This window comes from Lontra canadensis, unplaced genomic scaffold (assembly GCF_010015895.1).
Source record: "Lontra canadensis isolate GAN:19392208 unplaced genomic scaffold, GSC_riverotter_1.0 scaffold4, whole genome shotgun sequence".
In the NCBI taxonomy this organism is placed as follows: Eukaryota; Metazoa; Chordata; class Mammalia; order Carnivora; family Mustelidae; genus Lontra; species Lontra canadensis.
The window spans coordinates 35860392-35886414 of NW_022630998.1; the positions used below are offsets into that span (position 1 = coordinate 35860392).

General features: G+C 41.7%; 1 protein-coding gene across 3 annotated transcripts in view; it reads right to left on the reverse strand.

The window, feature by feature from the left end:
• Positions 1 to 26023, reverse strand: part of IQGAP2 (IQ motif containing GTPase activating protein 2) — a 277729-nt gene that overhangs the window by 142905 nt on the left and 108801 nt on the right. The window contains exon 1 of one of the 3 annotated variants that reach the window (XM_032848135.1): positions 21044 to 21062. The exons of the other annotated variants lie outside the window; for them this stretch is intronic. The gene's annotated coding sequence lies outside the window, so the exon portion shown is untranslated. Of the gene's footprint in view, positions 1 to 21043; positions 21063 to 26023 lie in introns of those variants that run through there. 3 annotated transcript variants of the gene reach the window in all.

Genomic DNA, 26023 nt, shown 5'->3' on the forward strand with positions numbered 1-26023 from the left:
AGTGGATGATGAACAACTGACTGATAGCAAGACTATTCTTCTGGGACAGGTGGTAAACTCTGCCCAAAAAATCAGATAGATTGGCGACTTAACCTTGTTCCAAAAGTATTAAAAAAGCTCACAACGAAGCACAAACTATAATATGCAAACTTCTAAACTAGGACACAGTCATATGGGTTGAGAATCCTTTCAATCCACCTTTCCTAAGAATAAGGAAATAACCTGGAGCAGAGGTACCAAATAGTTCATCCCAGAAGCTGGGAGAGAGCTGGGAGTGTTTGCTGGCCAGGGTCAAAATTTCCCAGTCCCGAAATATCTGTGTTGGGCCAAGTGGCTGGGTTGTGACCGCAGAAGAGGAGAGGAAGTGATGTGCATTGCCCCTAGGCGTGCCTCCGGGAAGTTTCCCATAGATGAACTTCCACTGTCTCCTCTGCAGTGTGCTAGCAGGATACTAAAGCTCAAGGTATGGTGGGGGGCACCTGGATGATTCAGTCGGTAGAGCACATGACTCCTGATCTTGGGGCTGTGAGTTCAATCCCCACACTGGGTGTGGAGCCTACTTAAAATATATAAAGAAATAAAAGAAAAATAATATCTGTAAAAAAATAAAATAAAGCTGACGGCAGCTTTGAAAGGGAAAGTAGAAGCCTTCCCATCAGCCTGGGTTCTTGAATAACTATGTCTCCCCATCCTTGTCTTATATTACTGAACTTCACATGAGCAAGAATTACACTTCCACCATCAACCTCAACTCAATGGCTTATCTGTTGCAGAAGCCAGTGTTATCCAGCCAAACCAATACCAATCCTTAGCGTGATTTCTATGGTCTACTGGGGTCAAATTTCCTCTAATGATCCCAATGGAGAGACAACTGGCCTGATGTTCAGGAAGTCTGTCTCTGCCAACAGTAGCTGGATGGACTGGAATGGGTCATTTAAAACTCTAACTGAGTTTTAGTCTGTGAGTCTAAAATTATAATGGAATTCAGTATGACAGGGTAATTATGTAATATGATTTTGTTTTAACAGTTTTATTGAGAAATAATCCATACGCCATACATTCGTCCATTTAAGATGTACAATGCAATGATTTTTAAACATTTATAGGGTTGTGAGATCATCACCATTATCAATTTTGGAACATTTTTATCACATTTAAAAAACATTTATAGGGTTGTTTTTCTTTTTTAAACATTTATAGGGTTGTGAGATTATCACCATTATCAATTTTGGAACATTTTTATCACACCCAAAAGAAACTCTATACCCATTAATAGTCATTCCCCATCTATCTCATTACTCCCAATTTACTAATGCACTTTCTATTGATTTCCTAATTCTGTATGTTCACGTAAAGAGAATCCTGTAATATCTGGGCTTTTGTGACTAGCTCCTTTCACTTAGCATACTGTTTTCAAGGTTCATCTATGGTGTATGATGTATCAGTACTGCATTACTTTTAATTGCTGAGTAATACTCTGCAGTATGGCCGTATCACATTTTATCAGTTTATTGGCATCTGGGTTTTCCCCACGTTTCGGCCATTAGGAACAATGCTTAACTTGTGTACTAACATTAGTGTACAAGGAAGGTTTCAGAAGGACATAGGCTCTCACTTCTCTTGGGTATACACCTAGAAGTGGAATTGCTGGGTTGTAAAGCAACTCTATGCTTAGTCTTTTTACAAACTTCCAGATTGTTTCCCAGAGCAGCTGCAACATTTCATATTCCCACAAGGAATGTAAGAGGATTCTAATTTCTCCACATTCTTGCCCACACTTAGCTGTCTTTTTGATTATAGCCATTCCAGGAGATGCCAAGTGGTACCTCATTCTGGTTATTTTCATTTCCTGGATGGCTAATATTGAAGATCTTCTCATCTGCTTATTGACCACACATATATCTTTGTTAGCGTACTGTCTACTCAGATCTATTGCCCAATTTACTTGGGTTATTTGTCTTTTTATAATGGAGTTATATGAGTTCTTTATATATTTGGTATAGAAGTCCCTTATCAGATAAATGATTTGAATATCTCTCTTTACTCTATGTGTTGTCTTTTCACTTTCTTGATGTTGTCCTTTGAAGAACAAAAAGATTTTAATTTTGACAAGGTCCCATTTATTCTTCCATTGCCTATACTTTTGGCATCATACGTAAGAAACTGATGCCTAATCAAAGGTCACAAACATTTCTTCTAAGAGCTTTATACTTTAAACTTTCACATGTAGGCTTTTGATCCATTTTCAGTTATTTCTTATAAATTCTGAGAGTTAAGGGTCCAAATTCATTCTTTTGCGTGTGGATTTATAGTTGTCCCATCATTATTTGTTAAAAAGACTATGCTTTCCCCTATTAAATTGGCATCCTTATTAACAAAAAAATCGGGGCACCTGTGGTTCAGTGGGTTAAAGCCTCTGCCTTCGGCTCAGGTCATGATCTCAAGGTCCTGGGGTAGAGCCTCACATCGGACTCTCTGCTCAGCAGGGAGTCTGCTTTCCCCCCTCTCTCTGCCTGCCTCTCTGCCCACTTGTGATCTCTCTCTGTCAAATAAATAAAATCTTTTAAAAAAAATCAATTGACTGCAAATGTAGGAAAGTTATTTCTAGACTTCTATTGATCTATACATGGATGATTTACATATGGGTAGGACATATAGTACGTACAAACGAAATGAAACTACAAAGATCTTATGTCATCAAGAGCCTGTCTTCAAAAAAAAAACCGAGCTAAAACCCCTCAGAAATGAAAACCAGAATTGGTCTGTGTGTCTCCCTGTTGCCCTTGCATTTCCTGCTTCTTCCCACTCCTTCTACTGATTACTCCTGTTGAACCACAACACCAGTATGGGAATGTCTCAGTCCAAAGCAAAAGTTGAAGCTATTATAAGAATCTGAAGAGTTGTTACAGAATTTCATCTTCCTTTTCAGGATAAAGGGACTAGTTTCCTATCTGTGGGTTTGTTTCCCCTTGTCTCTGTAGGGAATGTTCAGATCACTCACTGGGCACAGAGAAATGAGAAGTTAAAAGAACTTTCCTTTTTTTCATTCAAGCAGCCTCTCCTTATCTTTTATTTTTTTTTAATTTTTATTTTCTACGTGAAGGCAAAAAAAGAGATATAAATGTCATTTTTGTCTTGTAAGAGACTAAAAAAACAAAATTAAAAAACCCTTGTAAAAACCAGAAGAAAAAATGATCCATTCTACTGTGTTACTTTGTGCCTTGAGGAACATACGAAAGTTGTTTCACCGAGGCATTTGCTATCTGAATTGTTATTCAGGAAATCGCCAACTATAAATCTTGGTCTCTATCATACAGCACTGTATGGAAGAGATATCCCAAAAGTACAACTGCTGGCCAAAAAAACAGAAAGTGTGTGCTTCTTCCCTGTACAAACATTATTTCACTGCAATGCTCTGTTTCATGAACTTTCAAGTACTATAAGTCAATTTATTTCCCTAAATGTTTTGAAAATCAATTTAGTAGGTATTTTTTTTTTAAAGAGTAAAAGCAAAGATGAGATATTTTTACACATACAGTACAACTGGTCACCTTTTTGTGCCAATAGGAAGTAAAACATCGGGAAGACTGCATTTTTTCTTTTCTTTGTTCCTTTTCTTTCCTTTCTTTTCCTTTTCTTTCTTGCTTTTTTAAGATTTTATTTATTTATTTGTCAGAGAGAGAGTGAACAAGCACAAGCACAGGCAGGGAGAAGAGTAGAGGGAGAGGGAGAAGCAGTCTCCTGCCGAGCAGGGAGCCTGATGTGGGGCTCATCCCAAGACTCTGGGATCACGACCTGAGCCAAAGGCAGATGCTTGCCCAACTGAGCCACCCAGACGTCCCTGGATTTAGGTTTCATGGCCAAGCTTCCTCTTTGCTGGAGGCTGATGCAAAATGGTGACCACAATTCCAACAGCCTTAATAGCTCGGGGGAACAGGGATGCAGGGAATCACACACTGCGAAAGCGAGGTGGGTCCATCCTATTCTCATACAATACTTACTTAGTTCACTATGAGAAAGTGACATGAAATGTTAAAACAAACAAACAAACAAACTCTACTTTCTTTAAAATACAGATGTGTAGTACCATGAGAAGAATGAATAGAAAACTCCACAGTCTAACAGGAATGGAGCCGACTTCAATGGATGCATTTCTCACTCTCCTCTTTAGAAGGGAGAGAATACAGCAGAATCTGTTGAGTTTGGCAAGTATTTCCCCAACAGTGTTCTACTAGAATGCTGGCTCCAGGAGATACTAACAGTGTCCTAAGGGGAAAAGGGGACCAAGTAGGTTTAAAATACTGCGTTCTATATCCTGTCTCGAAGATTCCTAAGTGGCAATAGTATACTGAAAGCTAGAGAATTCTTAAAGTAGGAAACCAAGTTTACCTTCCTTTAACCTAATATTTCCCCAAATTTTGGGTCACAAAACCCCTTTTTTCTAGAACAGTTATTAGCAACATTTCATACAATGAAACAGCAGGCAACTAATAGACACAGTACAATTTACTGACTAAAACCATGGTGTTAGGGTTACACTTTCTGGGCTCAAATTCTAGTTTCAGCACTACACCACTGACCTTTCTTTAAAACAAGGATATTTATTTATTTATTTATTCATTTATTTTAAACAAGAATATTTAAAAGTACCTGTCCTCAGTGGTGGTGGTGATGGGGCTATTTGGAAGGAGTTAATTAGTATACATTACGATGTTTGGCACTGTGCCCAGCACTAAGTTAGAACCCAGCGAACATTAGCCACAATTATTAGATGGCTCCAAGTTTGAATATGATCTATTCCCTTACCAGATGTAGAATCTTGAGAGATTTAATACAATTACTATTTTTGAGACTCTGCTACTTTCCAGACACTGTTCCAAGTGGTGGATCAGGCATAGCCCCTCAGCTTACAGAGCAAAGAGTCTCAGGTTATCAATGATGTTAGGAAGCCAAGGGTTCCAAGTTGTTTTGTGGAGTAAATTAAACAGCACCAGGACAGCTTCTAGCAGACAGCTGGCACTCTGAAGTTACAAGTACAGTTCCCTTCTCTTTAAACTTTTTTTTTTTTTTTGAGAGAGAATCTTTTGGGTGAGTCGTTTCTTAGAGAAGGATACTGAATGTATGAATGGTACTCTCCTTCCCTGTTTTTCCTTAGATGTGGGATAAAAGAAAGAGAAATTAAGCAGACTGGCCTGAAACAATGATGGATATAAGAGAGCCTGTAAACTTTGGAGTACCATTTCTAACAGGTATGGATTAATTTTTGAAGATTTTGAAAAAAATGGTAAATTATCTCAGAATAGAGCTGCTTATTCCTCTTGGTTATACACCTAGAAGTGGAAATGCTCTATTGACCATTCTTAACTCCAGGCACCAACTAGACTTTACTGTACTTGTGTTAGGCTTGGCCCAGTGAACCACCTCCCCAGATCGTACAACATGCTTGCACACATGGCTGGCTTGGCACATACAAACACACAAACACAAAAAAGACATTTACATGTTCTGAAATTTCTAGACAGGTAAACACTCTATAAAGCAAAGAGCCTATAAAGTTAAAAAAAATGTAACCCAAAACATACACTTGTTTTTAATGTGGAGATTAAAGATATATGTATAACTGAGGGGCATCAGTTGGTTAAGCATTTGTCTTTGGTTCGGATCATGATCCCAGAGTTCTGGAATTGAGCCCCATGCAAGGAGCCAGCTTCTCTTTCTCTCTCTGCCCCTTCCCCTGCTTGTGCATGTGCCTGTGCTCTCTCTCTCTTTCTCTCTCTCTCCCCTTGCTCACTCTCTCTGTTAAATAAATAAATAAGACCTTAAAAAAATACATACATATACTTGAGAACAAGTTTTGGGAACCTTGGAGCCTCTGAGATCCAGAGATCAGAGTAAGAATGAGGGGGGCCATAAGACACACCTTCTCAGAACTTTCCACTGTGTTTTGCCATCTACTGGTGTCCAATATACATGCTTGCATGTTCTGAGATACAAAATCTTCCCCCCAGTATGTTCAAACAGTTATAGTCTACTAGTACAAACTTTCTCAGAAGCAATCTGATGATACGATACTAAATAATTATCGCACACCTGTTGAGTTCTGAGCACCGTGGGTCATAAAGTTTCATTTACTGTTCTTGTAACACACTGAGTTATCATCTTTAAAAATATGTGGAGCCAAAGAGAGAGAGAGAGAGAGAGAGAGAAAAGAAAAGAAAAGAAAAAAGTGAAAAAACAACAACAACCCTGAGGAGTCAGATACCAAGGAAGATGAAATATAGTGTCCAAGATTGTACATAAGTGGGAAAAACGAAGTATGAATTCAAAGATCACTCTGAAGTTTGTACATTAACCACTACACTATATGTTTCTTGAAAGAATACATGAAGAAACTTAAAATATAACCCAGATGTTTTACTTTGTGAATACAATTTAATAAATACAGTGATGGTCCAAGATTTCTGTTCAACACAAAACCTGCAAATAACCTATGTGTCTAACAAAATCATATTCTGACCATTGTTTACAATGTTATATAGCCACTCAAGATACTTTCAAAAAATGTGTAACAAAATGGAAAAACAGGGCTCCACACTGGGTGTGTAGCCTGCTTAAGAAAACTAAAAAATAAAGTAAAAAAAAGAAAGAAAAAAAGAAAATGGAAAAATATTGGTGGTGATTGCAGGAGAAAAGGACAGGATGCAGTATTATAAAATTCACAATTCTATATCTAAAATTACATATATTTAAATAAGTGCACACAGACTGGAAAATATATTGCAAAATATTAAGAGTGGTTTTCCTTGTGTAATCACTAACTGGCAGACTTTTCCTCTTTTTATGTATCATTTTTTCTCTGAAGTATATATTATTTCATAGAGAGAAAATAATGAAATAAAGTATATTCTCAAGTTCCTGTCTTGTTTGCATATATAAAACCAAGAGTTTGTTTGCTGATTACACCAGGGCACTTGAGCCAAAAGAGAGTCTTGTGGTAGTAAACACTAAAATACTGACAAAAGCTAGTATAATGGGAGTAGAGGGGAAAATGGTGGTTTGTGATGGAGGATGGAAGTAGGAGAAGACTGAAAGAAAACACTCGAAGCTTTTTTTTTTTTTTAAAACATGCCTACTGATTGACAAAACTAAATAATACAATTGCTTCTGAAGGAAAAACATTAAATCATGTCTCTTTCCATGTACCTCCAACCACATCAACAATCTGGCTTCAAAGCTTGGAAAGTAAAGCAAGATTCACCATTCATGACTATAACGAAACAACAACAAATCAAGGGCACGGCTTGGATGAGCCTTGCTGCTTATAGTAAAACACAAGAGGAAACTGAGGAATTGAAGAAGGAATCGTTAAGCAGGAAGGCAGAACCTGAAGATCTGGGAAGTTCCCAGGTTGTCAACCTTGCAAGAAGTGAGAAAGTGTGTTCTGGAGGGAACACCATGGGTGTGGCTGGATATTCACTGCATGAGAGAGGTCCTCACTGATCTCATCAATCAGGAACACATACAGATGGGGCGACACCAGCACAGAACAAGGCCCGCTTGGACCACGACAAGAAAGAAGGCAGAGCTGAAGACAGGCTGTCAGATGGCTGGGATTTTACAGATGGGAAAACAGAATCACCTGGCTGTGAACAAGATATGGGAAGAATGAGCCTGAAGATGATTCAGAGATGGACAGGGCTGCCCTCCCACCCTAGGCCCAACCTCTGTCTCCTCCTTGGTTTCAGGGGGCCATGTTGCTGCCCCAGGGGTCCTGGAAGGCAAGGCCACCACCTTGATGACCTGAATGAGTCAAGCAGATGATTCTTAAGCTTTAAAATCTAATGTAACTTGCCCTGCTTCGTTTTGACTTGCTTGCGATCCATGGGCGGGATCCATGGGCGCTTTCTTCTTTCTAGTTTCTCCCTTTTAGAATGGGAGGGGCTGTGCCCATCCCCACATTGTATTTTGGGAGCAGGTAACTTGCCTGGCCTCACAGGTTTATGGCTGGAAGGGAATTTTTGCCTTGGACTCAATCTTACCTCTAGTCTCCCCCACATTGGATTTAGATGGTATTTAGGTGAGATCCGGGATTTAGAGTTGATGCTAGAGTGATTAAGATTTGAGGGCTGCTGAGATGTAGACAAATGCATTTCCTATGTGAGAAGAACATGAATTTTGGGGTCTAGAGGGTGGAGTCTTATGGCAGAGCTGTGTCCCCTCCAAATTCTTCTGCTGATATCCTAAGCCTTAGTAGCTCAGAATTGACTACATTTGGAGAAAGAGGAGATTAAGTTAAAATGAGGCCATCAGGACAAGCCCTGATTCAGAATGATTTGTGTCCTTACGAGAGCAGATTAGCACAGATAGACACTAGGGCCGTGCACACACAGAGGGGAGACAATGTGAGAACACAGCAGGACGATGGCCATCTACAAGTCAAAGAGAGAGGCCTCAGGAGACACCAAACATGCTGACACCTTGATCTTGAACTTCTAGCCTCCAGGAATTTGAGAAAATAAATTTGTGCTAAGCCACTCATTCTACAACTATTTTGTCATGGTAGCCCAAGCAAATACACTAGCTAGAATCCCAAACCCCTTTAAATCTTTTAAAACCCCTTACCCACTTCCATTTCTCTTTACTGCATTTATTACTACCTGGCAGATACCATATTTATTTGTTTGACTGACACCCACTTTAAATGAAAACTCTGTAAGAGCAAGGTCCTTGTACCTGAGAGGCGTAGAGGACAATAGTTAAAAGCAATAAGTCTAGAGCCAGCTACCTGAGATTGAACCCAAACTCTGCCATTTACCTGTCCCGTAATGTGGTGACGTCACTTAACCTGTGTGTGTCTCAGTTTCCTAACTGGTAACATGGGCTAACAGTATTACTGCTTCAGAGAGTTGTCGGTTAATAGAAGAAGAGTACGAGAGCAGTGCCTCGCATGTAGTAAGCACTGCTGGTGGGAGTCATCCGTGGCTTATACTGCTCACTGTTCTCCCAGGACCACCCCTGCATAACCACCAACGTAACCCACTGATTGCATCTGTCCCTTAGCACTATTTGTCGAGGTGTCCCCTGGCACACATATTCTCCTGAGTCAGCAATAACGCCAACCTTCTACCACGTCAGACATTCCTTTTCCTCTCGTCAGTCTGTGACAGCCCCTTAGCTAGACCAGCCCATCCTATGACCCCCACCCCACCATACACACACACACACACACACACACACACACACACACTATTACCTTACACAAGTTATAGACTTAAATGGTATTGAGGCTCTACAAATACTTATACATGTGTGTGAGATCCTGGTTTACACTCTAAGATGGCTCCCAGGAGACTGGCAATACCATTCTCAAATGACTAACAAAAGGCGTAACATGCTGCTCAGCATTTAGCAGGCACTTGGCACTTACATGAATGTTTTTTCACACTAAGCTGTTGAGATCAGTATTATTTCCTTTTGATAGAGCAGGAAAGAGGCTCGGAGAGTTTAGTACAAACTTGCTCACAGGAGCCAGTAAACAGGAGTGCCTAAGTGGCTCAGTCGGTTAAGCGTCTGCCTTCAGCTCAGGTCTTCATCCCAGTCTCCTGGGATCGAGCCTGGCATCCAGCTCCCTGCTTAACAGGGAGTCTGCTTCTTCCTCTGCCTGCTGCTCCCCGTGCTTGTGCGCTGGCTCTCTCTTTCTCTCTCTCATTCTATCTCAACTAAATAAATTAAAATCTTTAAAAAAAAAAAAGCCAATAAACAGACTTCGGTCCAGCTTGTCACCTCCACAGTGCCCACGTTCTACACACTACACCCTGCTCTGACAGATCATTTATGATGAATGGGCTCAACAGGGCTCCCACTCACTTCCTGGCCATGTTCACTTCGTAAGCAGAAACTCACAGTGAAGCCTTCTTTGAAACTAAAATAAGTCAGCTCAGATCTTCATAGACTGGTTTTCCCAAAGTGAGCTGTACCCGTGCTTTAATACCAGATGAAGAGATTTCTTTGGGACTGGCTGAAGAGACTTTCAGTTTCAGAGGCGTCTGTGAGGTACAGCTCATCCCTGGGCTTTGGATTCCCAAAAACCTGGCTGCAAACTTAGTTCTATAACACATTAGTCATGTTACCTTGGCAGGTAACCAACAACCTGGACCAACACTCCCTCTTCCAGAAATTTGGGTACAACACCAGTGACCTCACAGAGATGTCCTGAGAACTAAAACAGATACCCTATGTGGAGTCACCCAGGAAAGCAAGGACCTGGCATGCAGTAGGTGTTCAAGAAATAGTTGTTCATAAGAAAGAAGAAAAAGGAGGTAGGCAGGTGAGCATTAGTTTCAAGAGTAATGTTCCAAAGGATCCATCGGATTCCACGTGTTCTCCAAGGACGGTCTGTCCTATGCATCCAAGCTGTCTGGACACACTGACCTGTACATGTAAGGTCCCAAGTCCTCTGGAGGGAGATACTGGAGCTTAGGTCACCTTTTGGGAAAACCAGCGAATCAAAGTGCCATGGAAAAGTGAACTAAAATATTGGATTCTGTCTAGTTGGCTTCTCAGAACTTGCTACAGGTGAGATGAGGCTATAATGTTCACGTGCAGAGCAAAACACCTTCCAGTGGGCAAGGCAACCACCAACTGGGGGGCAAAGAAGAAGAACTTCAAGTACTAGGCAGGAGCATTTCCTAGCAAATCAACACTCATCTGAGGCTTCCGCATAAATTTTGGCCCCAATAACAACTGAAGGCTTGATGAAGCAGATTCTCCTTCCTGGTTTTGTCTGCACTGTGCACATGACCTAACCACAAAAAAATCACTGTTCTTGCACTTTTCAATGTTTCTTTGCCTCAACGTTGCAGGAAAATGAAAGCAGCTAGGTTAATAAGCTCATGGTGAACTTAGCTATTTTGCCACAACTCCTTTCTCCTCTCAGCTCTTTTTACAACCCTCTCCTACTTTCTATCCAAATATTCAATGTTGAGTTGTTAAATAGACATTCTAGAACACCAAGAGAATGCCATGGCTAAAGCCAGGCCATATTTTAACACATCAATACAACTGGCCCAAACTGCATCCAGTGTGGATTTCCTTTCTTCTCCTTCCCTTAAGCAATGGCTATCTTGTGTTCAAAGTTAACCCTCTCCTGGAGACGGGAAATCAGACAGGGATATAAGGACTAGTTCTTCTAGACACTACTGAAAAGCTGACCTGCCAGTGGGATTTCAGTACCTTACCCAGAATCCCTTCCCCCTCCAGCTGTGTCCTCTGCTCAGTCATTTTTTATTTTCCCCACCCCCACTGCCAGCGGTACCAAGGAAGTGACCAACAGGGACTCACTAGATGCCATCAATCACTGTCACCAAGAGGAGAATGAAAAAAATCCAACAAATGTTCTTGCAAAAGCCTTCCATGCTGCACTCCCACACCACCTCCTCTTCACCAATACACATCTTTATAAGCAGCTTGACGCTTTTTAATGGCCCTTCAGTTGGGAAAAATGAGGAGCAGACAGTAGGAGCAGCATCCTGACCACCATTTTCTCCAGACGCATGACCATGTTTTCAGTTCCCAGCTCACATGCTCCCCAGGCCACACTGAAGCAGGGCTGTGCACCAACTTGCTACTGGTGACCCTGAGAATGGAGGGTGGAAGGGCTCATGATTCACGTGGTGCTGTGCGTGCAGGAGGCCTGGTGGCAGAGAAAGGACACACAAGCAGGTAGCAGATGGCACTCTCCACAACTCCTTCTCAACACAGAGAACCTGCAGTTCCTCATTCTCTGCTGACCATCAGGACACTGATAAATCAATTTCCATGGCAACAGTTCTAACTATAACACTCCAAAAATAAAAGAAGTCTGCTTTCAATGGAAGACAAACACTTGCATTCATTTCTGGAAATACAGCTAGAGGCAGAATGTGGCAGTGTGTGCATAAGCCATAGAACATTTCTCCTTGACTCCAAAATCCCCTGTTGCCCATCTACTCTGGAAAAATAACAGAAGAAAAGGACAAGAACAAAAGACCAACTGTATGCACATGGATGTTAATTACAGTGATAGTAACACATCAACAACTTAGAAGTTGTTTCATAGAAGAGATTGTGATATTATAGATATAGATGAAATATTATGTACCCATGAAAATGTATGATGGTAGCTTAGAAAAATGGAGGAACAAATACGTAGTGAAGTGAAAAAAAAATGATACCAATTTATGGGGTTTTTTTTGTTATAATTCTGCCAGGTATATCCACCAATGAAAATGTTAGAAAAGTTGATACCCTAGATTGGTGGAATTTTAAGTTTTCTTAGATTTCTTTTTATTATTATTATTATTATGTTATGGACTGTTATACAGTACATCATTAGTTTTTGAGGTAGTGTTCAAAATTAGATTTCTTTTAAAGAGTTTATGATAAACAAAAACTAAGATCAAAGAAAAACTGGGGTAAAAGTCACCACAACCTTCAACTATATTCAAAATCTCAGTTCTGCCACACCAGGGTGGTAGCAACAAAGTAGATGTACACCTAGCAGTAAGAATGGAACTTTCAGAGCATAGTAAATCAAAACCAAACCCCAAACCCTCAAACAACAAATAACTAAAAGTTAAAACTAAGATAGCCTTACATTTGCCAAAATTAAAAACACAGTTGACCCCAGCACAATGTGGGGGTTAGGGGCACCAATCCATGACTCCACAGTTGAAAATCTGCATATAGGTTTTGACTCTCCAAAAACTTTACTAAAGCCTACTGTTGATTGGAAGCCTTACTAATACCAGTCAATTAACACATATTTTGTATGTTAGATATATCATTTATCATATTCTCATGAGTTAAAGTCAGATGAAGAAAAAAATGCTAAGAAAGTCATAAGGAAAAGAAAACATAGTTACAGACATGTATTTATCATATAACCCCCACATTGTTCAAGGGTCAACTGTCTTTTTAAGTTTCAATTTGTGTTGTTTAAGGGTCAACTGTACCTACACACAAGATGAGATACAAGAATGGACATAGACCTGAATGATACATTTTATACATATCCCAATAGTAACCTCTGGGAGGGAGGAAACTAGGGCTACAAAGCACTTAAAGAGAGTTCACCACGAACCCATGGCCACCTCTGTGTGACCTGTGAGACTATGTACCTTCTCTCAAGAGTGTGATTGGCTCAACCTCTGCACCTGTCATTTCCTCTCTAAGACATGTTCCATGGTCCCCAAGAGTAGTTGCTTTATAGAATGGCCATTCTGTTCAGTCCCAGATTCTAATTTTTCTTCTGCTTAAATCATGATTAAAAGACTGCAGGAAATCATCATTACTGAAAACTAATCATGTTTTCAAATTGTGTACACAATTGTGTCACACAATTACATAATAATTGTAGAATAAGATGTGAGTGTACAAAGTATTTAAATATTTACATATGTGGTATTACATCTCTATGTCACTATTCAGAAATTACACTTGCAATTTACAAAAGAAACTATCAAGAGTGGCTACCTTGGGAGGAGAACTGGAAAAAGGAAGACATAATTCCCACTGTGTACTCTCTTCTGGACCTTTTAAATTTTATACCATGTGCATGTATGACCAAATAACCATTCCAAAACACTAAACCACCCACCCTGTATATATAATACTACAAAATAGGCTTGAGGAGCACAATGTTCCAATTGTACCAGAATCAGTAAGACTCCCAACCCAGTTCTCTCTAAGCTCCTACCCCAGTTTTCCTTGGCTAGATACCATTCTCCTAGGTCCTTCTCACCCTGCTCAACCAGAATTAGCTCACCAGGTGGCAGCATTTGCTGCTGTACTTGGCTGGACATCTTTGATTTTATGTGTAGGTTAATTATTAATTAGAGCCACCTAGATTATCTTCCCAGGACCAAAGGCAGCTGGGGACTGCATTCTCTGTTATATGTTCCCACCCTTGAGTCTGTAGGTCTTGGCACTGAGAAGTAGAGATGCGCCTGTGATTTGATGGCAGGAGCCTCAGGGGGCTTCAGAATACTTGTCTCTTGATGAAGCCATGTTAAAAAATTTTTCAACTAGGGTCCTCTTCTTTTTTTAAGATTTTATTTATTTGAGAGAGAGAGAAAGTGAGCGGGGGGCGGGGCAGAGGGAAAATGAGAGAGACAATCTGTCTCATGCAGACTCTGCACTAACCATAGAGCCCAATGTGGGGCTCGATCTCACGGCCCTGAGATTATGACCTGAGCAGAAATCAAGAGTCAGTCGCTTAAGTGACTGAGCTACCCAGGTGCCCCAACTTGGGTCCTTTTGGTAGAAGTCAACTTCTTTACTGTGTGCTAGCTCTTGAGCCAAAACAGCACCCACCTGGGGTGGAGTGGCCTTCAAGAGGGAGGAGACGGGGTTCTCAAGCCAACGGTGCCTGTGGGACCTGCTCCTATAGCATGTTGGAGAACTGGACACCTTAACTGCCATTCACAGTGAATTCTCACTCAGAAAGCCTTTGAGATACGCCAGAATTTCCAGACAGATAATTAAGTACTACTTCACTTGTCTAACAATTTCATCATTGTTCTGTATTAAAATGGACATCAGAAATAGAGAAAACTTTTTTCTGTGGCAAACCCTTAAAAAAGAAAGGGAATGCAAGGCCACCACATGAATATAAAGGAATCTTGTCCCACCCGCCATGGGGAAAAAGTGACACACAAGTGGCATTTGTGTGTGTGTGGGGGGCATTGGTGAGCAAGAAACCAGAAAGGAAGCTTCTAGGATAGGGAGAAAATGAAGTTCAAACTACACTGCAGAATATTATGCCTGGTTAGGAACAAGACAGCTGACAGGCAAAGAGTAATAGAGGCAAAAAGAAAGTGGCTGGCAAGCAGGAGACACACACGATGCTGAGAGACACAGGATGGTTTCCCCCCCAACAGGAAGCACAAACCATCGGGGCCAACTCAGCTTCTGACGAGTTTTCCAGCACAGCTGCCTGGCCAAATGACCCAAGGAGCTTCAGAGAAGAGACCTGCAGAGCAGTGGCGGGGAGGGGAGGCCCCCTCAAGCACAGAGAGACCTCCTTCTTCTCCCACTACCTTCCTGTTCACACAGGGCGTGGATCACCTTTGGGGAAGGAGTCATTCAGGACCACACAGAGTGAGCCAGGCTGCAAACCACAAGGAGAGTCAGGCCAAGGTTTGAGGGAACAGGAGCCGGTTAGAAGAGAACACGATCACACCCTGGTGTTCTCAGGTTTCAGGAAATGTGGCTTGATGGACAGTGCAGCTAGCTCTGGGCAGTAACAAATCCTGCCGCCAGGAGGGTGTGGGGCCGGCTCACGTGTCACAGCACCTCCACTTCATGGCCACAAGACAGCCTCGCCTAACACCTTCTAGTCCTGAGTGTCTGGAAGATACAGGATCCAAAGCTGACCACCTATCAGCTTCACCATCAAAATACCGACAAGCATCGCTGACTGTGCTTCCAGACCACGGGCATCCACTCTGTTTATGTCTGAAGCCGTAATTTTGGCAGAGACAAGAATATTAAATGGGTGGGCACACACTCACAAACACAATTATCGAGTGTATGTGACGAGCCGTTTCCTCAGTATGATCAGCGGTGGCCCAGAACCACGAGCAGAGCCTGAGAATCAGGGTAACACACTGAAGAGCCACCATGCCAGCCCATAAGAGAGCTAGAGGAGTACCCGTGCCTTACATGTATACAGAAAAGTGATCTCAAATTATTCCAGCTAAGAAGAAACACTCTGATTGGAAGCAACCTTTAACCAGTTGGGTCCAATCTGTTGGCAAGACTTGTGTCAAAGGGCTTGAGGCAAGCAATGACAGACACAAGATTTCAGAATTTATGGGAAAGTGTCAGTGGGGGTATTAAGTAGCCAGGTAGAGCAAAAGTATCAGTCACTTTTAATCACCTAAATTATTAATATTAACTGGAATAAGTGGAGAAGAACTTTAACCTCAGAAAATCCATTCTAGGAGGTCCTGCCAACAGAAGACTGCAGGGGTGAGGCAGTTACTGGCAAGGGGCAAAGCCGGCCAGGAGAGGGTTATGTGTTCCTCGGCCCTGCTGCCTTGGGAGAGAATGAACCACTGGGACCCTACCCTCAAGATGTCCTTGTAAGCGGGAAATCCAAGCTCTCACAAGCTCTTCTCATTTTTAAATGCTCAAAACTAATTAAAAAATTGTTAAACACTCTGCATGTTGAAGGAAACACATCTTAAACTTTTATTACATTAAAAAGGGAAGTGAAAACATACCCCGTGAGCGTTTTCAGATGAGTAAAGGTTGGCCATAAATTTACAAGGTTCATAGATGTTCTTTCTTAGCAGATTCTTGAAGAGTATAGTTTTAAAAAAGGGCAAGACACTCTATTTACACAGTACATTTATGATAAAATACATCAGAAGCTGCATAAAAGTCTAACAGGGACACTGAGGAAATGCCAATCAAAGCTACAATGAATGTATCACCTCAGTGATCGCTCACCCAGTAGGATGGCTGTTTTAAGGAACACACACCAAGTAACAAATGTTAGTGAAAATGTAGATGAGTTGAAGCCTGCATGGATTACTGGTGGGAATGGAAAATAGTGCAGTCACTGTGGAAAACAACTTGGTGGTTCCTCCAAAAAGTGAAGTGGAATTATATATGATCCAACAATTTCACATTTTGGGTACGTACCCAAAAGAACTCAAAACAGGGACTCCCAACAGATACTTGATACCAATCTTTAGAGCAGGGTTACTCATAACAGCCAAACGGTAGAAACAACCAAAGTGTCCATCAGTGGGTAATTAAACAAAATGTGGTAAATCTATATGACGGTTTATTCAGCCTTAATGAAATCCTGATACACACACCACACCACACGGGTGAACTTCGAAGATGCTGCGCTAAGTGAAATAAGCCAGATATAAAGGGACAAATACTGTATGATTCAACTTTTAGGAAGTACCTAGAACAGTCAAATTCACTGAAACAGAAAGGAGAATGGGGTACGGGGAGCTGGGCAGAGTAGGAATGGTGAATTAGGATTTAATGAGGACTGTATTTCAGTTTTGCAAGATGAAATAGTTTAGGAGACAGTGGTGATGGTTATACAACATTATGTATGCATTTAATGTCACTTAATTGTACATGTAAAAATGGTTAAAATGGGCAATTTCTGTTATTATGTTTTATAACAAATTTTTAAAAAGAACAACAGGGATATACATAGAGGAGATAGTCAAGCAGAGGAGCCTTTCTTACCTACTGGCTTTCTCAGCACAAAATATGGGCCCAAGGACTCCACCCCCGCTCCTGCCTTTTGCTTCTCACAAAGGCACGTTAGTCTGACAGTGGCCCTGATCTTCCCTACCTTCACACTAATCTTCCTTTCTAATTCTCTATTTCTGTTCATGATGCAATGTCCCTTCCTCTTCTCATTCCAGTCGGCTCTGGGCTTCCAGCAACTCTGTGCTTTTCTCTCTCTTTACCTCTCCTGTCCCCTCTACTACATTGCCACCTACCCTATTCAGGCCCTTTGACCTCTGGTCCGGCCTTTGACCCCTGACTAGGGTGCCGGATCTTCAGCATCCCTGCCCCAGATGATCCGGTTTACACGCTGCTGCCAGATTAATCTTCCCTAGACCGGGATCACCATTTCACTCACAGACCTCCAGGGGCTTCCCTTCTCTCTCTCTCATACGTGCTGAACAAATGAACAATAAAGTAGCTTACTCACACCTGATTGTCAAATCTATTATTTGAAGTGACTGTCAGTTTATTTTGATTTTCCCTTTCTTAGGTGAGTGTGAAGCAGCAGCAGTTATCAAAATCTTTCCAGCAGAACATACTTCTACATTTCCAAGTTATTGAGAAGGAGCCAATACATGGAAATTGAAGACACCTCAAAGAAGCTTGAACTTACCAATCCTACAGCTAATAATAATTTGCGGGGGTGGGGGGATGCCTGGGTGGCTCACTTGCTTAAGTGTCCAACTCTTGATTTGGGCTCAGATCAAGATATCAGGGTTGTGAGATCCCACCTAAGGCTCCATGCTCCGTGGGGAGTCTGCTTGGGTTTCTCTCACCCTCTCCCTCTGCCTTGCATACCCCTGCTTGTGCCTGCATGCTTTTTCTCTCAAATAAATAATTTTTAAAAATGATGTCTCTCTCAGTTCTGGAGGCTGCAAAGACTAAAATCAGGGTCCCATCCTGGTCTGGTAAGGGCTCTCTTCTTGGTTGATGGCTGGCAGCTACTCACATGTCCTTGCATGGCAGAAGGGATGGGGAGCTCTGTGGGGTCTGTTTTGTAAGAACACTGATCCCATTCATGAGGTCTCCACTCTCATGAACTAATCATCTCCTAAATCCATCTCCTAACACGATCACAATGGGCATTATGATTTGAACTTAAGAATTTGGGGAGGACAAAAACACTCACACTACAGCAAAGTCCATGGAGACTCCTGTGGTTCCTTCCTGCACTTAAATTTATTTTTAAGCCTGTAACTCCTATCCTACACTAGCAGCACTAAGTATTAACCTGGTTCTATAACAAAGGATGCAAGGAAAAAACATCCCCAGCACTAGATGGCAGGAATTTAAAGAAAGAGAATATTACTAATATGAAGAAGATAGAATCGAATGGGACTTTTTTCTTATTATTGGCTTTATAGCCAAGGCCCAAGGCTGAGGACAGTGAAGCTAAGTACCCTACTTAGAAAGACATAAACATGTGGGGACAGACAATGTCCCATATGCTTACCTAGAGGTCACAGGACCAGTCCTACCAGCTGACCACAGCCCCTCTCTCCCTCCAGCTCCCAAGAAAAGGAAGAACAGTTACTGTTGGCTTTGTGTAGAGGGCAAGTTTCTAGTGCAGGTTACTACCTGCTTCTCCAACAAGTTAGGAGCCCAGGAGGAGTTCTGAGACAATCACTAGGACAGACTGGGGTACGTGCAAGAAAGGGAGACAGGCATCCTATTCCTTGTCTGGTTGCTTGCTGAGCTGCAGAACACACAGGTCACTCCAGGCTGGCAGAGGAGCAGAAAGGGGCATGTTAGAGACTTGGGAGAATTTGGCATCTATTACCTGGACTGGGGTGGGGAGAGGGGGGATACCCATCCATACAGAGACTGGCCTCCATTTCTGAGCTAGAGATGTGGAAGGTGGGAAGCCTGCTAGAGGAGCTCCATGGAAGCCGAGCTTAGAGGGATCCAGATGCAGTACTTCAGGAAAGAAGGTGGGAATATTCCACTCCATTCCAGTTCATTCTAAGCTCTGGGCAGAGTGGGAGAGGAAGGCTGTAGTTTGCAGAATCCCTTTTCAAGGAGTGTTCAAGTTAGTAGGGCAGGACCTCTGGAGTGGCCAGGGAGCTGCTGAGCCTGGCAACAGGGCATGACACTCCCAGGAAAGCTGGGAGCGTGAATGGGATGGGAACACCCAGCAATGCCCAAGTGAGAGGCAGCACCCCTTGAACAGGTGCTGTGCAGGAGAGCTTGAGGGGCAGCTATGCACAGCCCCAAGACGGCCATATAAAGTATCTGTGCAGAGACCCCTCACCTCAGAATGAACCAGATGGAAGTACTTTCTCACCACTGCCTGTGACTTGCTAAGTTAAATAACTGCTGGACACTTGCTCCATTTCCTGTCACAAGGGGAGGAGCTAGAGCTCAGAAGAGAGGAGGAGAGGCACACAGCTTGAACTGGATATGAGATTAGGGAGTTTTAAAGACTGAAGAATTAGACAATATGGCCAATACAGCTCACCCAGGGACTGGAACTCGGATTTGACAGAGCACAGTCATAAGCAGTGTCTAGGAAGAATGAAAGCTATTTCATTCTGGTACCCTGAACAGATTGAGTGAGGCACCTCAAGAAACCAACCATGAGAGACTGTGGATTTTGAGAAACAAACTGAGGGTTTTGGAGGGGAAGAGGGTGAGGGGATGGGTGAGCCTGGTGGTGGGTATTAAGGAGGGCACGTGTTGCATGGAGCGCTGGGAGTGGTGCATAAACAATGAATCTTGGAACCCTGAAAAAATAAAATTAAATTAAAAAAAAAAAAGGAAAAAACCAGCTGTACTGAAAGTAGGCCTAAGTAGACATAAATTACAAACTCTTCCTAAATTCTGTGCAGGGGAAAGACTACAACAGGATTGTACTATAGCTTGGGGTAGGCCAAGGTTCACTACAGGCCACGGCTGGTCAAACTCTCTAAGGGAGAGGCTTCAGCGAAAGGCCTGTGCCAACCCCTGATGCCCTGGGAAGAAAAAAGGCACGTGGTCAGAAGCACACAGTTGCAACCCTCCCCTAGGTGTTGCCCAGCTGACAGAATGTGTGTACGCCATCCCCACTAGGTAGCAGGCAATATGCTAGTCACTCAAGAGCTCTGCCCCATCGTGGTGGTACCCCACATCACAAAAGCCACTGAGTCTCCACGTTACGTCGATGGTCCAAATCGTGAGACCAGGATTCCAACAAAGCCCAACATTAAACCGAATCCATGCTGGCTGGGCCCCACTATACCAAAGAGCAGAGAGGGGCAAAAATGAACCCAAAGGAGACCTACACATGTCCAGGGTGATTTCAGAATTGGCACCGGCTCACCAACAGTTCTAAAATGCAGACGATCTTATTGACATTTTCAAATCTATAAAACCTGGTGTTGTGGTAGCTTATGATACATGATAAAACGAAATCAATATGTCCACCCCCTTCCCTGGCCTCACAAAGGAAAGCCACCAGTACTGGACAACTGCAGTCTGACCTTTAGCAGGGAGACAAAACCACTATTGAGGAAAAAAACACAGAAAACAAGAAACTGGTTCTGAACAGAATGCACCAGAATCAAACTTGCCAAGCTGTCTGTCCTGTGGAATTTTGCAGTGTTTAATGTCAACTGTCCAGAACTGGCCTTGTGGGTCTCTCTGAAAGCATTCTTTAATATCACTATTACTTACCCAGCTCTGCAGGTAGCATTTTAGATAATCACAAGTTCCTGGAAACCACTGTAGAGCACACTACTCAGGAAAAGCCTTTATTAACCTTTTAAAAGCATTAACCAGAGGACTTATCTTAACCAAATTATTTCAGCAGCCAGTCTCCTTGCAGGTTGAATCACTATGCAAATATCAGGGCTCTGAGTCATTAAAAATCGCTGAAAAGGACTTGAGTGAGTGAGCACAAGGTCTTCTCCCTAGAAATGTAAGCTATGCTTTAGAGGGTATTCTCATACTTTGCCCTCAAGATATCTCTGGTACAGAGCTCACCAAGACAATTCATTACCAATAAAAAAGACAGCATCCAATTTCAGAATATCCCAAATGACAAATTCCACAGCCACTATCTTTCCCTCTGTGCCATCAGTAGGCAAAAAATATATATATACATTGTAATTTCAATTTTCAAAATTAACTTGAAATTTCTGATACTTCCTATGAAAAAAGAGGCCATCAAGATCTTCATTCTATTTTCTTTCTTTCTTTTTTTAATAATTTAATGCATATTTTATCCCCCCCCAGTATTATTTATTTATTTATTTATTATTTTTATTAACATATAATGTATTATTTGCCCCAGGGGTACAGGTCTATGAATCGTCAGGCTTACACACCTCACAGCACTCACCATTCATTCCATTTTCCAGAGGCACTAAACAAAAGGAGAATGGTCCTAACACTTCCAACTGAGATGAAAAGCTGTGTCTCACCAATTCTTTAAAGAAAAAAATTTTTTTTTTGGACAGGATTCTTTTTGCCCAAACCAGTGTTTCCTAAGCTACACAAAAATACATTCTCAGAAAGCCCGTTAAATGGGTACATGTTATGAAGGAAGAGTTCTCTTTTTTTTTTTTTAATTAAACCTACTTCTGTCTTTATTTTATTTTAAAGATTTTATTTATTTATTTATGTGTGTGTGTGTGTGTGTGTGTGTGTGAGAGAGAGAGAGAGAGAGAGAGAGAGCGTGCGCACAAGCAGGGAGAGCAGCAGGCAGAGGGAGAAGCAGACTCTCGGCTGAGGAGGGAGCCTGATGTAGGACTTGATCCCAGCACCCTAGGATCATGACCTGAGCTGAAGGCAGATGTTTAATCTACTGAACCACCCAGGTTTCCTGGGAGGAATAGTTCTAAGGAACAGGTTCAAATACTACCCCCCTTTCTTCTGTTATGTTTTCATCAGCCACAGCCATTAAAACAAAAAATAATAAAGACTGCTAATTTCTACCACCATCCTCATTCAGCTAGCTCAGTTACAACACTTATTTTCAATTTGGCTTTCAACTCTCTGTAGTTTATCCATCACCACTACTAAGCTTAAGAAGGGCTTTGAGCTACACGAGCTTGCTTCCATCTTTGCCCCTTTGCCTATAGCAAGGGAGTCAGCATCCTTACACTGGAATAGGCCGAGAAGTTTCTCAGGGACTGACTCAAGTCACTCCAACCCATGGACTCAGGCTTAGGTATAGGACAGATTTGGGGCCCCACATTTGGTTTAATGCTCTGTTGTAACCACCTTGAAATTCTTAACTTTTGAACAAGGGGTTTCATGTTTTCATTCTGCAGTGGGCCCTGCAAGTTTTGTAATGAGTCCTGCACAAATCTGATTTTTAAAAAGGGCATCGAGGGAAATGGATGAAAGACCTAAATGTGAGATGAGTATCCATCAAAATCCTAGAGGAGAACACAGGCAGCAATCTCTTGTTAGACATGTCTCCAAAGGCAAGTTGGAGACAAAAGCAAAATGAACTACTGGGACTTCCTCAAGATAAAAAGCTTTTTTGCACAGCGAAGGAAATAGTCAGCAAAACCAAAAGACAACTGACAGAATGGAAGAAGATATTTGCAAATGACACTACAGATTAAGGGCTTGCATCCAAAATCTATCAAGAACTTATCAAACTCAACACCCAAAGGACAAATAATCTAATCACAAAATGGGCAGAAGACCCGAACAGGCATTTCTCCAAAGAAGACATCCAGATGGCCAATAGACACGTGAAAAAATGCTCCACAACACCTGGCATCAGGGAAATACAGATCAAAACCACGATGAGATACCACTTCACTCCAGTCAGAATGGCTAAAATTAAAAACTCAGGAAACAACAGATGTTGGCAAGGATGCGGAGAAAGGGGAACCCTCTTATACTGTTGGTGGGAATACAAGCTGGTAGAGCCACTTTGGAAAGCAGTAGGAGGGTCCTCAAAAAGTTGAAAATAGAACTACCCTTCAGGATCTACTCCTGCCCAATGCCAATTTGCCTTCACAAGGCCAAAGTTATTGGATAGTACAAACCTGATCTTACTCTGCTTAAAACCCTTCAATGACTCATCCACTGCCTTCAGCACCAGGCTCACTAAAGACTTCCGGTGGCCACAAGGTTCTGAGCTCCAGCCCTTGCCTGATGCTTGGCCTCACTGGCCTTCTTTCAGCTTCTAGAAAGTGCCTGACCCATCTCTACCATAGTCCTAGCATCTGCTGTCCTCTGCCCAAGGGACAGATATTTCAGTCTGTCTATGGGCAAGGACTTAGATAAAATAAGGCAAAAATCCTGAACTCAAATCAGCAATCACTACTGGTTTTTATGTCATTGGAGAAACGCAAAAGGGGTTTGACAAAGGTTTAGAATTCTTAGTAAATGTTTTTCACTTGCGCTACACTTTGGGGGCTACTTTTCCAATAGTGAGGACAACGAGCCTCCATCTCCCTAGGAAACCTGGGGCAATGATGGGAAGATGCAGGAAAGGTCAGTTTTTAAGTTTTTCAGCTCAGGTTAATTGGCCATGTTTGTCATCTTCCCTGACCTCTCAGATACAATGTTTGCAAACAAATTGGAAGGGTTTTGGAAAAATAAACTGGAAAGCACTAATGGGACTTCACCAAAGATGTAGAGATAGCCAATAAGCTTAAGAAAAAATATTCCGTATCTTATGTCATCAAGGGAATGCAAACTGAAACAATGAGATACAACTACTCATCTATTTGAATGACCAAAATCTAGAACACTGTCAAAACCACATACTAGTGTGGATGTGGAGCAAGAGGAACTCTCATTCTTGGCTGGTGGACATGCAAAATGGTACAGTGCCTTTGGGAGACAGTCCGTTTAAGAAATTAAACCTACTCTTATCATACAGTCAGCAATTGTGCTCCTTTGTTATGTACCCAAGGGTGTTGAAAACTTATTTACACACACTCATAGCAGCTTTATTCATAATTACCAAAACTTGGAAGCAATCAAGATGTCCTTCAGTAGGTGGATGGATAAACAGACTGTGGTACAGCAAGATTACGGAGTATTATTCAGACCTTTTCATGAGCTTTCAAGCCATGAAAAGATGTAGAGGAACCTTAAATACTTATTATGAAGTTAAAGAAGCCAATCTGAAAAGGCTACATGCTGTGTGATTCCAAGTATAAAATAGTCTGGAAAAGGTAAGACTATGGACACAGTAAGAAGACTGGCGGTTGCCTGGTGAGGGAGTGGCATGAATAGGTGAAGCAGAATGAATTTTTAAGGCAGTGCAACTACTCTGGGTGGTATTCGGATAGGATTCGTCTGTATTCATAAGGTAAATACCTCATTGCATATTTATTTAAAACCATAGAACATACAACACTCAGAGTGAACCATAATGTCAACAATGAATGTTGGGTGATTATGACGAGTCAAAGCAGATGCATAAATTTTAAGCAATGTAGCACTCTGGTAGGAGCTGTTGAGAACCGGAAAAGTTGTGTGCATGCGGAAGCAGGAGGCATATGGGAAACCTTTGTGCCCTCTGCTCAATTTGCTGTGAACCTTAATTTGCTCTAGGAAAAAAAAGTCTTAGTCTGAAAAAAAAATTGTTACTGGGGATGAATGAAGGGCTTGCCTTAAAAAAAAAAAAAAGAAGAAGAAGAAGAAGAGGATCTCATGTACATTTTTGAAGAAATTCCACTAATAGAGCTGATAAAACATTCATGTAGAAAATGTTCAATGAGGCTTTTCTTGCTCAGAAAGAAATGGACAATTATGGATAGGTTGCCTGCAATTTTAGTGTGCCTCTGTTTTAATGCTCTGATGGTATACCAGTCCATTGGTATACTATGGATCTACAAAGTCCATTGCTACAAGAGCTTTCCCAGAAGAGTAGTGTCTTCTGGACTGAGAGGTGTCTTCATCTTGGACTTTCAAACGCTTAGCAAAGACGTACTATTCTCTTCCAACCCGTCCTCTTTAGCTCTTTGAACACTCTTTATCCCAGTAGCCAGGGAGCATGCTGCTGGCTTTTCACAAGTGTTGAGAGAACTGATTCTCCACTGGGAAAAAAGTAAGAGTCCTGTTCACAAAAATATTCCAGGTAAATTAAGGCTCTACACATTAAAAAAATTCCAACTATGAAAATATTAGAAGAATATATAGGGGAATAGGTCTGTAATCTTAGAGAAGGAAGGTCTTCTTAAGCCAGACACGACAACAAAAAATCATACAAAGGAGGATTATTTATGGTATCTTTGATGCCACCCAGTTTCCCAAAGTTAAAAGGCAGAGCCAGGCTCAGAGACAGTATTAACCACAGAACATGGGATTTGTTTTCAGCAATACAAAGAAGTATAAATCAATAAAGAAGGCATTTTTAAAAAAAAATTGAGCTAAGAATATTAAAAGGCAATTCACAGAAAACTAAAAATGCCTGATGAACATATGAAGAGCCACCTAGTAAAGAAAAAGTCTTAATAATGAGACATAGGTTTTTATTTAGCAAAAAATTGAAAGATCAGTTTTATGAAGCATTGGCAAGTATGTGACATGTACCTGAGATCCTACTGGTGAATAACTTGACAGTCTTCTATCACACAACCTCTACAATCCAGTAGTTCCTGTTTGCCCTCAGCAAAGAGAAAAACCAGACCTTACACACGTATGGAGGAGGCTACACAGGAAGTTTTTACTGTAACACAAGAAACTAGCAATACCAGGTATCAAAGCGAGTTATAAGACAGGCCACCCTGGAAAGTGTGCCAAAGGGAGCTAACGAAGAACC